This window comes from Lineus longissimus, chromosome 12 (genome assembly GCF_910592395.1).
Source record: "Lineus longissimus chromosome 12, tnLinLong1.2, whole genome shotgun sequence".
NCBI classification, from domain to species: Eukaryota; Metazoa; Nemertea; class Pilidiophora; order Heteronemertea; family Lineidae; genus Lineus; species Lineus longissimus.
The window spans coordinates 9,400,387-9,414,039 of NC_088319.1; the positions used below are offsets into that span (position 1 = coordinate 9,400,387).

Consider the following 13,653-nt stretch of genomic DNA (forward strand, 5'->3'; position numbering starts at 1 on the left):
GAAAAACGCACCAACTGGCACTGGACGGCATTTCAACACGGGGCCGACGCACATCCCAAGTTCAGTGTACACATACGTCGGCAACAACAGTATAAATGCGTAGTTTCTTGTTAGTCGCCTATTGAATAGCGCTCTAGGTTTCAGAAACTCCAAAAAAACATGTCTTTGCCAAAACAACTGCTGAATCAACGCTGACATACTGTAAGGACCGAGAAATCAATGATTTTAGGAACTACGGTTAGGGGTTGGCCGCGCATGAATAACAAAAAAAACTCCCTAATGAGACCTTAAGGTAAGGTTGACATTACCCTGACAGCCTTTTTTTAACATATGATAAAACAACGATGCTGGGCCTGTTGGTGACGTCATCACAGACGGACCAATGACGTCACTAAGTGAATATCATCCCAGTTGACCGCAAGTCCGAACAAACTTTTAATACTCGCCAAGGCAAATCATTCTTCAGTGTGCGACTAAATTCTCTATTGGGCAGTGATGACGGTGGTGGTGGGGAGGGGGGCAGCTTATCAGTTTATAACTTTGAGGTATGAGGTTGGTTGGATTGGAGTCACTTTGGCATTAACTACCCTGCGATGGCAGGGCTGCAAAAATGTCTATAGGTCTCGTTAGGGAGTTTTTCCCAAATGTACGCGATGATGACGTGCCCCATTAACAGGACGTAACATCTATTTTAAAATGAGTTTTCAAAGTGAATGCATGAGGACAACCCATTTGTGTCGTATATCACTGGAAACGCCCGATTCCCCTGATTCTGCAGGATGTTAAATCGGGCATTTTATTTCTTTAAATAAATCATTAGCGTCGCATTTGCTCCTAGCTCTGTTCACCATCCCAAATGGCAATATTGCCAATTGGGCCGGACAATCACGAAAAACCCCAAATATTATACATTTCTTCCTGAATAATTCTTACAGAGACCATTCTCCCATGAAAGACAGTTGCTTACGCTATACAAAAATCAAAAAAAAATCGAGGGTCAACCATTGAACTTTTGAGATATGTTGAATTTTGCACAAATCAGCGAAAAGCGCACCAACTGGCACTGGACGACATTTCAACACGGGGCCGACGCACATCCCAAGTTCAGTGTACACATACGTCGGCAACAACAGTATAAATGCGTAGTTTCTTGTTAGTCGCCTATTGAGTAGCGCTCTAGACGCAAGGGCCCAACGCGCCGCGTAGCGGCAAAAAAGCGAAGCTGGCGAAACATTTATAACGGGTCACCGTCACTTATTATTGGACTTATAGCGCATTTACGGGGTTGCAACTATTTTGCTTTATAGTGTCACCAGGAAAGAAAAGCATGCGACCTAACGCCGATCTATTTGTATAAAGTGATAATTGGAAGGTATATAGTAGGAAATATCAATAAAATAATCATTCCATGTCGTCTTTTGAGGGCATTTTTGATTGTAAAAAATATATGTGTACGTCACCGTAGTCTCTGCAATGATAATTTTATCAGAGCAGTCTCGCGCAAGTAGAAGTTCTTTACCTATTAGTTCTTCACTTATTAGTCTCAACGTCTGGCGCAAAGCCAGACGTTTTCCATTTCGATTTCACTACGATGTTTGACAAGAAGGAGCAGTGCGCGAGATATGCTAATGAGCAGACTTCCCTCGATTGAGTTTCTGAAGAATGTTCCATATCGCGCTAAGCTCATCACTACTGATTATGACAGGCGTGCAACGGTAGGTATCTGCTCCCCAACTTCCACCCTAATACGGTACAATAAGTTACCATTTGATGGGAATGGGACAATGCCCTCACTGTGTATGGAGTCATAGGGATAAGAAGACATTATTCATTAGTGTTGGTACAAGTGATTTTGCCCAAAAAGCATGCGCATTCAAAAAACAAAATATGCAAGGTTACGGTATCACGTACATGACCATGACGACGTGCAGAAAGTGCACTGGCCAGTGCATACCCTATGGCTATGTACTAGTAAACATGGTAAACATGAACAACATCATTATTCATCGGCAGTTCATTTTAATCCGAGCTTTTCCTGAAACATATAGCCATGATGATTAGGCCTACCATGTACCATGACCAATAACAGCACTAGATCATGTAGATGTCAACAAGTTCACATGAACCGTATAATCCCGCATGGCGCATGTGGGGCATGCGTCTAAACCAAAGCCCCAAAATCACTTGTTTTGGTCTATTTCACTTGTGTTTCCCCCGTCTCCCAGTCCATAATACATTTACAGTTTACAATCCCCGATCATGGCCCAACAAAAGGTCATCGGTTGACTAAAGGAACACAACTGTTCAATGGATTTATAGTTGAATGCGATCAAACTACGTCTTTTCAATCGTGGATTGTAAATTTAACCCCATGGGCCTAGGGAAGGCCCTATAACAATACTTTCGACACAGTTATTATCTCCGCTGCCTCCACCATGTTACACACAGTGCTCACTGCTGATTCTAAAATGCGCCACCTAGTCAAAACAGGACATATGTTCTTCTAGGAATAGATCTCTTTCCAATATTTCGTCATTCCGCTATCGTCATCACCTCATCATACTTTCATTGACATTACAGGCACACATCCACAGAGCACTCTTCAAATCATCTACACAGTGGTTATCCAACTAGGATTATAAAGGTAATTTCTTAGCCCCACACAGTGTGTTTCAGTCTTGATAAAGGGGCACTATTGCTAGCAGCTAGGTAGGCAAGATAAAGTTAGACGAAGTAGCCGATAGGGGTCTCTCACCCCTCAAAGTCCGTCACAGTTATTCAAGCTTGTACAAGGAATACATGCAGCGCTGACTCTAACAAGACCCAATGGGAATGTCGCACAGTCATCTGTCAAAAACAAGACCTATGTTGCAGTATGATCTCTTGCCAATATTTAATAATTGCACTATCGTCATCACCTCATCATACTTCATTGACATTACAGGTACACATTGACATAGACCACTGTTGCAGTCAACGACACAGTCGCTATCCAAGTAGCATTATAGAGGTAATTATCATTATCATACCTCATTAGCATGTGAACCAATCACGTCGCGTCCTTTGCGATCACGGCAAAGCCTCATGGAATAATGTCTTTCACCGTTGAATAATTTTTCATATTCCATGCCTACAACTTCAATTTCTTCATATTCCATGGCTAGAAGTTCAATACTAATATAATATCCAAGATAAAGTTACAAGAAGTAGTCAATAGGGGTCTCTCACCTCTCACTGTATGTCCACACTATTCACGCTTGTACGAGGAATACATTCAATGCTGAATCTAACAACACCCAGGGCCCTTACTCTGTATATTAGTCACTGGAAGATGGCCCATTTCATTCCTTGCTTCTACTTCACCTATAGTCTCATTGCAAACGCCTCAGTTCTATGATATCACATTCACTTTCAGCTGTCATGCAACGCAACAACTGTGCTATCTGCCATCGCACATCAACGAAGAAGTGCAGCCGCCCACATTCCACCTCACGTCTGTCCGACCAGCTGCAATCCTCGAGGACGCCCCACTGTACCACGATTTCACTACGATGTTTGACAAGAAGGAGCAGTGCACGAGATAGGCAAATGAGCAGACTTCCCTCGCTTGAGTTTCGGAAGAATGTTCCATATCGCGCTAAGCTGACCACTGCTGACCATCACAGGCGTGCATTGGACTGGTACAGGTTGGAACTGAACATTGAATATGCTGGTGGTGACGCTTTCTGATGAGAAGTTGGTCGTGACTGATGCAGTATCCTTGGACTTGTCCACAGCATCGTTCAATCATTGCTCTCTGTGCTGCCTTGATTCTGTACTTACCCAAATACTAAGATCAAATGCCTGTTGACTGTGCTTTAAGAGAGACTGGCGCCATGCCTAGAGATATGACTGACCCCTATTGGCAAATTTGTATGACTTTATCTTGCCTACCTAGCTGCTGCCTATAGTCTCCCTTTAACTGCGGAGCACTTCAAAGTCGATAAAATGCCATGTTCCACCTTTTAATGTGTTCAGACCGCCATTTTCAAAATAATCAAGTCAGGACACTGCCTTCTAGTCTCATAATAAATTTAGCTTTCCTCAATAATAACATTTCTTCTTCTTCAATGCTTTCATCATTCCAAACTTCTCCTCCTCTGACTTTTACAGGGGTACAGTCATGGCAATCAAAACCCAAATACTGAGACCAAATGCCTGTTGACTGTGCTTTAAGAGAGACTGGCGCCATGCCTAGTCTCTCTTAAAGCACAGTCAACAGACACCAACCCCCTCAGACTCAGAAACCACAAACGCCCAACCCTTCCTGCTACCTTAATACTTCTGGGTTTCAGAAACTCAAAAAAAACATGTCTTTGCCAAAACAACTGCTGAATCAACGCTGACATACTGTAAGGACCGAGAAATCAGTGATTTTAGGAACTACGGTTAGGGGTTGACCGCGCATGAATAACAAAAAAAACTCCCTAATGAGACCATAGACTCATTAGAGTGTTCCTCTCTACGGAAATCTTTAGTAAAAGGCGAAAGATTTATGCGTGGAATCGAAGAGAAACCAGAGTGATGGTGTCCAGCCCGAGTTGGCTAGAGCTTGCCAAGTTGTTCATTATGTGTTTGATTTTGGAAAATGGGATGCCGAGTAGTTCCTGAGTCTGTAGACAAAAGAAATGTATTGCAAGCTATTCGTAATGATCTGATGAACATATCATTCAGCTCGTCGTCAGTTGTCGCCTCATCCATGTAGGCCATGTCAATTGCGGATCATCGAGAAAAAGTCAGGGAAATACAAAAAATGACCACGCTTACGTTATCTAGCTTTGACCTTTGACCTTTGGTCATTTCCAGCCGTCCTAATCGTGCAGTGATATTGGAAGAATTATGAGAAAAAAATAACGAAAAAACTGAAGTCTACAACACGTGGTATTCAGAGGCGGTCACCCATCAACGTACTAACCACGCTCGACGTTGCTTGGCTTCGGTGATCGGACGAGAACCGGTGTTTTCAACATGATATGGTCGTAGACATCAGAGGCCGACTTTTTGGGCTAGTTATAACAGTAGGCCAGCGACATAATTACAAACTGCATACATTTAATTTCTGTTGACATGTTATATTGTGACAGGTTGGTCTCTTTGGAAATATTTTGTGGTTCTGAAAAGAACCGTTTGGTGTAACTAGCAATCACTGTCGTACTTATGGTCTTGAAGTAGAATCTCGTCGCCGAACAGCTCGCATCTCAACTCTGTCATCTTGTTTGCAGTGAGTTCGGCAAATTTGTAATAGGCGGCCCTGACACCCTCAAGGGTTACAAGCTGGAGTCGCCTGTTGTAGCGCATCGAGCGGTGACCCTCCTCGTTAGCGTGGTTGTACCGGAGTGTTATGTCTTGAAGCTTCCTGTCTATCATCACGATCTGGTCGCATGCCTTATAAAACTTTTCTTCAAGTTGGTGGAGTTGCGCTGACTTGGTTGAGTTTTCCATGTTTTCTTTGGTGTCGGTTTGATATGTTCCGATGTTCACAGGTTGAATAGTGAACTGGGACGGGTTATCTCGTCCAATTTATACTTGTGCGGTCGCGTGTCACCCGGCAGCGTAATTGCCATGTCAACTCGAGTTGACATTACTCATTCAGCCGAAATTGATTGATACTTTTCACCGGCCAAGCAATAATATCGCCTTGATTGTAATCAAATAATTGTATAGGCCTGGGCTCAATGTATCTGAGGAGTGAGTTAAAATCACCAATATGGCAATTAATAGGCCTAATTGGCACTTTTTCTCACCGAGTGATTGTGAGTAGAGTATAAAATCCAAATCAACTCACTATTTCACCATTAATTCATCGACCATCGGGTCAACTTGAAAATTACCAACCATGAAAACCACAATTGACCAGAGATTGCGAGCGGTTGAGAGAAAGTTTAAAACATCGGTGCGACAAGTCGGCGTCCTCGATAGACAGATTGACAGACTCCAAGCCCGATACAAGAGAGCCTACAATAGCAAGACCAATGCCGTGTTCAACAGCTTTCGTCTTCAACTTTCAACTGTAGAAGGTGTGCGTCAAGTGTTTTACCTCTATGCATGCGAAAGAGCCGCCGAGAAGAGTCGACTACAAAAAGAAATGCAAGAGGAGCTTATGAGCAAAAGAGTAGAATGAGTCTTTATAATAATTAAAACGGTTCTTTTCAGAACCAATCAAAATAGTAAAATGAGATAATTCTGTGCAATTAGTTTGCTTCGATGTAAAAAGAAGGGGCGAATGTCTCCCTTGAAATAGCCCGTTGCTAGCCAAAGAAAACGATGCTGGGCCTGTTGGTGACGTCATCACAGACGGACCAATGACGTCACTAAGTGAATATCATCCCAGTTGACCGCAAGTCCGAACAAACTTTTAATACTCGCCAAGGCAAATCATTCTTCAGTGTGCGACTAAATTCTCTATTGGGCGGTGATGACGGTGGTGGTGGGGAGGGGGGCAGCTTATCAGTTTATAACTTTGAGGTATGAGGTTGGTTGGATTGGAGTCACTTTGGCATTAACTACCCTGCGATGGCAGGGCTGCAAAAATGTCTATAGGTCTCGTTAGGGAGTTTTTCCCAAATGTACGCGATGATGACGTGCCCCATTAACAGGACGTAACATCTATTTTAAAATGAGTTTTCAAAGTGAATGCATGAGGACAACCCATTTGTGTCGTATATCACTGGAAACGCCCGATTCCCCTGATTCTGCAGGATGTTAAATCGGGCATTTTATTTCTTTAAATAAATCATTAGCGTCGCATTTGCTCCTAGCTCTGTTCACCATCCCAAATGGCAATATTGCCAATTGGGCCGGACAATCACGAAAAACCCCAAATATTATACATTTCTTCCTGAATAATTCTTACAGAGACCATTCTCCCATGAAAGACAGTTGCTTACGCTATACAAAAATCAAAAAAAAATCGAGGGTCAACCATTGAACTTTTGAGATATGTTGAATTTTGCACAAATCAGCGAAAAGCGCACCAACTGGCACTGGACGACATTTCAACACGGGGCCGACGCACATCCCAAGTTCAGTGTACACATACGTCGGCAACAACAGTATAAATGCGTAGTTTCTTGTTAGTCGCCTATTGAGTAGCGCTCTAGGTTTCAGAAACTCAAAAAAAACATGTCTTTGCCAAAACAACTGCTGAATCAACGCTGACATACTGTAAGGACCGAGAAATCAGTGATTTTAGGAACTACGGTTAGGGGTTGACCGCGCATGAATAACAAAAAAAACTCCCTAATGAGACCATAGACTCATTAGAGTGTTCCTCTCTACGGAAATCTTTAGTAAAAGGCGAAAGATTTATGCGTGGAATCGAAGAGAAACCAGAGTGATGGTGTCCAGCCCGAGTTGGCTAGAGCTTGCCAAGTTGTTCATTATGTGTTTGATTTTGGAAAATGGGATGCCGAGTAGTTCCTGAGTCTGTAGACAAAAGAAATGTATTGCAAGCTATTCGTAATGATCTGATGAACATATCATTCAGCTCGTCGTCAGTTGTCGCCTCATCCATGTAGGCCATGTCAATTGCGGATCATCGAGAAAAAGTCAGGGAAATACAAAAAATGACCACGCTTACGTTATCTAGCTTTGACCTTTGACCTTTGGTCAGTTCCAGCCGTCCCAACCGTGCAGTGATATTGGAAGAATTATGAGAAAAAAATAACGAAAAAACTGAAGTCTACAACACGTGTTATTCAGAGGCGGTCACCCATCAACGTACTAACTACGCTCGACGTTGCTTGGCTTCGGTGATCGGACGAGAACCGGTGTTTTCAACATGATATGGTCGTAGACATCAGAGGCCGACTTTTTGGGCTAGTTATAACAGTAGGCCAGCGACATAATTACAAGCTGCATACATTTAATTTCTGTTGACATGTTATATTGTGACAGGTTGGTCTCTTTGGAAATATTTTGTGGTTCTGAAAAGAACCGTTTGGTGTAACTATCAATCACTGTCGTACTCATCGTCTTGAAGTAGAATCACGTCGCCGAACAGCTCGCATCTCAACTCTGTCATCTTGTTTGCAGTGAGTTCGGCAAATTTGTAATAGGCGGCCCTGACACCCTCAAGGGTTACAAGCTGGAGTCGCCTGTTGTAGCGCATCGAGCGGTGACCCTCCTCGTTAGCGTGGTTGTACCGAAGTGTTATGTCTTGAAGATTTCTGTCTATCATCACGATCTGGTCGCATGCCTTATAAAACTTTTCTTCAAGTTGGTGGAGTTGCGCTGACTTGGTTGAGTTTTCCATGATTTCTTTGGTGTCGGTTTGATATGTTCCGATGTTCACAGGTTGAATAGTGAACTGGGACGGGTTATCTCGTCCAATTTATACTTGTGCGGTCGCGTGTCACCCGGCAGCGTAATTACCATGTCAACTCGAGTTGACATTACTCATTCAGCGGAAATTGATTGATACGTCTCACCGGCCAAGCAATGATATCGCCTTGATTGTAATCAAATAATTGTATAGGCCTGGGCTCAATGTATCTGAGGAGTGAGTTAAAATCACCAATATGGCAATTAATAGGCCTAATTGGCACTTTTTCTCACCGAGTGATTGTGAGTAGAGTATAAAATCCAAATCAACTCACTATTTCACCATTAATTCATCGACCATCGGGTCAACTTGAAAATTACCAACCATGAAAACCACAATTGACCAGAGATTGCGAGCGGTTGAGAGAAAGTTTAAAACATCGGTGCGACAAGTCGGCGTCCTCGATAGACAGATTGACAGACTCCAAGCCCGATACAAGAGAGCCTACAATAGCAAGACCAATGCCGTGTTCAACAGCTTTCGTCTTCAACTTTCAACTGTAGAAGGTGTGCGTCAAGTGTTTTACCTCTATGCATGCGAAAGAGCCGCCGAGAAGAGTCGACTACAAAAAGAAATGCAAGAGGAGCTTATGAGCAAAAGAGTAGAATGAGTCTTTATAATAATTAAAACGGTTCTTTTCAGAACCAATCAAAATAGTAAAATGAGATAATTCTGTGCAATTAGTTTGCTTCGATGTAAAAAGAAGGGGCGAATGTCTCCCTTGAAATAGCCCGTTGCTAGCCAAAGAAAACGATGCTGGGCCTGTTGGTGACGTCATCACAGACGGACCAATGACGTCACTAAGTGAATATCATCCCTGTTGACCGCAAGTCCGAACAAACTTTTAATACTCGCCAAGGCAAATCATTCTTCAGTGTGCGACTAAATTCTCCATTGGGCAGTGATGACGGTGGTGGTGGGGAGGGGGGCAGCTTATCAGTTTATAACTTTGAGGTATGAGGTTGGTTGGATTGGAGTCACTTTGGCATTAACTATCCTGCGATGGCAGGGCTGCAAAAATGTCTATAGGTCTCGTTAGGGAGTTTTTCCCAAATGTACGCGATGATGACGTGCCCCATTAACAGGACGTAACATCTATTTTAAAATGAGTTTTCAAAGTGAATGCATGCGGACAACCCATTTGTGTCGTATATCACTGGAAACGCCCGATTCCCCTGATTCTGCAGGATGTTAAATCGGGCATTTTATTTCTTTAAATAAATCATTAGCGTCGCATTTGCTCCTAGCTCTGTTCACCATCCCAAATGGCAATATTGCCAATTGGGCCGGACAATCACGAAAAACCCCAAATATTATACATTTCTTCCTAAATAATTCTTACAGAGACCATTCTCCCATGAAAGACAGTTGCTTACGCTATACAAAAATCAAAAAAAGATCGAGGGTCAACCATTGAACTTTTGAGATATGTTGAATTTTGCACAAATCAGCGAAAAGCGCACCAACTGGCACTGGACGACATTTCAACACGGGGCCGACGCACATCCCAAGTTCAGTGTACACATACGTCGGCAACAACAGTATAAATGCGTAGTTTCTTGTTAGTCGCCTATTGAGTAGCGCTCTAGGTTTCAGAAACTCAAAAAAAACATGTCTTTGCCAAAACAACTGCTGAATCAACGCTGACATACTGTAAGGACCGAGAAATCAGTGATTTTAGGAACTACGGTTAGGGGTTGACCGCGCATGAATAACAAAAAAAACTCCCTAATGAGACCATAGACTCACTAGAGTGTTCCTCTCTACGGAAATCTTTAGTAAAAGGCGAAAGATTTATGCGTGGAATCGAAGAGAAACCAGAGTGATGGTGTCCAGCCCGAGTTGGCTAGAGCTTGCCAAGTTGTTCATTATGTGTTTGATTTTGGAAAATGGGATGCCGAGTAGTTCCTGAGTCTGTAGACAAAAGAAATGTATTGCAAGCTATTCGTAATGATCTGATGAACATATCATTCAGCTCGTCGTCAGTTGTCGCCTCATCCATGTAGGCCATGTCAATTGCGGATCATCGAGAAAAAGTCAGGGAAATACAAAAAATGACCACGCTTACGTTATCTAGCTTTGACCTTTGACCTTTGGTCAGTTCCAGCCGTCCCAACCGTGCAGTGATATTGGAAGAATTATGAGAAAAAAATAACGAAAAAACTGAAGTCTACAACACGTGGTATTCAGAGGCGGTCACCCATCAACGTACTAACTACGCTCGACGTTGCTTAGCTTCGGTGATCGGACGAGAACCGGTGTTTTCAACATGATATGGTCGTAGACATCAGAGGCCGACTTTTTGGGCTAGTTATAACAGTAGGCCAGCGACATAATTACAAGCTGCATACATTTAATTTCTGTTGACATGTTATATTGTGACAGGTTGGTCTCTTTGGAAATATTTTGTGGTTCTGAAAAGAACCGTTTGGTGTAACTATCAATCACTGTCGTACTCATCGTCTTGAAGTAGAATCTCGTCGCCGAACAGCTCGCATCTCAACTCTGTCATCTTGTTTGCAGTGAGTTCGGCAAATTTGTAATAGGCGGCCCTGACACCCTCAAGGGTTACAAGCTGGAGTCGCCTGTTGTAGCGCATCGAGCGGTGACCCTCCTCGTTAGCGTGGTTGTACCGAAGTGTTATGTCTTGAAGCTTTCTGTCTATCATCACGATCTGGTCGCATGCCTTATAAAACTTTTCTTCAAGTTGGTGGAGTTGCGCTGACTTGGTTGAGTTTTCCATGTTTTCTTTGGTGTCGGTTTGATATGTTCCGATGTTCACAGGTTGAATAGTGGGACGGGTTATCTCGTCCAATTTATACTTGTGCGGTCGCGTGTCACCCGGCAGCGTAATTACCATGTCAACTCGAGTTGACATTACTCATTCAGCCGAAATTGATTGATACGTCTCACCGGCCAAGCAATGATATCGCCTTGATTGTAATCAAATAATTGTATAGGCCTGGGCTCAATGTATCTGAGGAGTGAGTTAAAATCACCAATATGGCAATTAATAGGCCTAATTGGCACTTTTTCTCACCGAGTGATTGTGAGTAGAGTATAAAATCCAAATCAACTCACTATTTCACCATTAATTCATCGACCATCGGGTCAACTTGAAAATTACCAACCATGAAGACCACAATTGACCAGAGATTGCGAGCGGTTGAGAGAAAGTTTAAAACATCGGTGCGACAAGTCGGCGTCCTCGATAGACAGATTGACAGACTCCAAGCCCGATACAAGAGAGCCTACAATAGCAAGACCAATGCCGTGTTCAACAGCTTTCGTCTTCAACTTTCAACTGTAGAAGGTGTGCGTCAAGTGTTTTACCTCTATGCATGCGAAAGAGCCGCCGAGAAGAGTCGACTACAAAAAGAAATGCAAGAGGAGCTTATGAGCAAAAGAGTAGAATGAGTCTTTATAATAATTAAAACGGTTCTTTTCAGAACCAATCAAAATAGTAAAATGAGATAATTCTCTGCAATTAGTTTGCTTCGATGTAAAAAGAAGGGGCGAATGTCTCCCTTGAAATAGCCCGTTGCTAGCCAAAGAAAACGATGCTGGGCCTGTTGGTGACGTCATCACAGACGGACCAATGACGTCACTAAGTGAATATCATCCCAGTTGACCGCAAGTCCGAACAAACTTTTAATACTCGCCAAGGCAAATCATTCTTCAGTGTGCGACTAAATTCGCCATTGGGCAGTGATGACGGTGGTGGTGGGGAGGGGGGCAGCTTATCAGTTTATAACTTTGAGGTATGAGGTTGGTTGGATTGGAGTCACTTTGGCATTAACTACCCTGCGATGGCAGGGCTGCAAAAATGTCTATAGGTCTCGTTAGGGAGTTTTTCCCAAATGTACGCGATGATGACGTGCCCCATTAACAGGACGTAACATCTATTTTAAAATGAGTTTTCAAAGTGAATGCATGAGGACAACCCATTTGTGTCGTATATCACTGGAAACGCCCGATTCCCCTGATTCTGCAGGATGTTAAATCGGGCATTTTATTTCTTTAAATAAATCATTAGCATCGCATTTGCTCCTAGCTCTGTTCACCATCCCAAATGGCAATATTGCCAATTGGGCCGGACAATCACGAAAAACCCCAAATATTATACATTTCTTCCTGAATAATTCTTACAGAGACCATTCTCCCATGAAAGACAGTTGCTTACGCTATACAAAAATCAAAAAAAAATCGAGGGTCAACCATTGAACTTTTGAGATATGTTGAATTTTGCACAAATCAGCGAAAAGCGCACCAACTGGCACTGGACGACATTTCAACACGGGGCCGACGCACATCCCAAGTTCAGTGTACACATACGTCGGCAACAACAGTATAAATGCGTAGTTTCTTGTTAGTCGCCTATTGAGTAGCGCTCTAGGTTTCAGAAACTCAAAAAAAACATGTCTTTGCCAAAACAACTGCTGAATCAACGCTGACATACTGTAAGGACCGAGAAATCAGTGATTTTAGGAACTACGGTTAGGGGTTGACCGCACATGAATAACAAAAAAAACTCCCTAATGAGACCATAGACTCATTAGAGTGTTCCTCTCTACGGAAATCTTTAGTAAAAGGCGAAAGATTTATGCGTGGAATCGAAGAGAAACCTGAGTGATGGTGTCCAGCCCGAGTTGGCTAGAGCTTGCCAAGTTGTTCATTATGTGTTTGATTTTGGAAAATGGGATGCCGAGTAGTTCCTGTGTCTGTAGACAAAAGAAATGTATTGCAAGCTATTCGTAATGATCTGATGAACATATCATTCAGCTCGTAGTCAGTTGTCGCCTCATCCATGTAGGCCATGTCAATTGCGGATCATCGAGAAAAAGTCAGGGAAATACAAAAAATGACCACGCTTACGTTATCTAGCTTTGACCTTTGACCTTTGGTCATTTCCAGCCGTCCTAATCGTGCAGTGATATTGGAAGAATTATGAGAAAAAAATAACGAAAAAACTGAAGTCTACAACACGTGGTATTTAGAGACGGTCACCCATCAACGTACTAACCACGCTCGACGTTGCTTGGCTTCGGTGATCGGACGAGAACCGGTGTTTTCAACATGATATGGTCGTAGACATCAGAGGCCGACTTTTTGGGCTAGTTATAACAGTAGGCCAGCGACATAATTACAAACTGCATACATTTAATTTCTGTTGACATGTTATATTGTGACAGGTTGGTCTCTTTGGAAATATTTTGTGGTTCTGAAAAGAACCGTTTGGTGTAACTAGCAATCACTGTCGTACTCATCGTCTTGAAGTAGAATCTCGTCGC

General features: G+C 42.8%; 1 protein-coding gene and 8 non-coding genes across 9 annotated transcripts in view; all 9 read right to left on the reverse strand.

Moving 5' to 3' along the window:
• The window catches only part of LOC135497104 (uncharacterized), a 235,352-nt gene that overhangs the window by 64,071 nt on the left and 157,628 nt on the right, over positions 1-13,653 (reverse strand). The window lies entirely within an intron of this gene.
• Positions 4,448-4,564, reverse strand: LOC135497446 (U5 spliceosomal RNA). The gene has a single exon (XR_010448852.1). It is a non-coding gene; the product is annotated as a U5 spliceosomal RNA (small nuclear RNA).
• On the reverse strand, positions 4,906-5,024 carry LOC135497539 (5S ribosomal RNA). Its single transcript, XR_010448930.1, has one exon. It is a non-coding gene; the product is annotated as a 5S ribosomal RNA (ribosomal RNA).
• LOC135497447 (U5 spliceosomal RNA) lies at positions 7,260-7,376 on the reverse strand. Its single transcript, XR_010448853.1, has one exon. It is a non-coding gene; the product is annotated as a U5 spliceosomal RNA (small nuclear RNA).
• Positions 7,718-7,836, reverse strand: LOC135497523 (5S ribosomal RNA). The gene has a single exon (XR_010448925.1). It is a non-coding gene; the product is annotated as a 5S ribosomal RNA (ribosomal RNA).
• LOC135497441 (U5 spliceosomal RNA) lies at positions 10,072-10,188 on the reverse strand. The gene has a single exon (XR_010448848.1). It is a non-coding gene; the product is annotated as a U5 spliceosomal RNA (small nuclear RNA).
• LOC135497510 (5S ribosomal RNA) lies at positions 10,530-10,648 on the reverse strand. Its single transcript, XR_010448913.1, has one exon. It is a non-coding gene; the product is annotated as a 5S ribosomal RNA (ribosomal RNA).
• Positions 12,879-12,995, reverse strand: LOC135497458 (U5 spliceosomal RNA). The gene has a single exon (XR_010448864.1). It is a non-coding gene; the product is annotated as a U5 spliceosomal RNA (small nuclear RNA).
• Positions 13,337-13,455, reverse strand: LOC135497520 (5S ribosomal RNA). The gene has a single exon (XR_010448922.1). It is a non-coding gene; the product is annotated as a 5S ribosomal RNA (ribosomal RNA).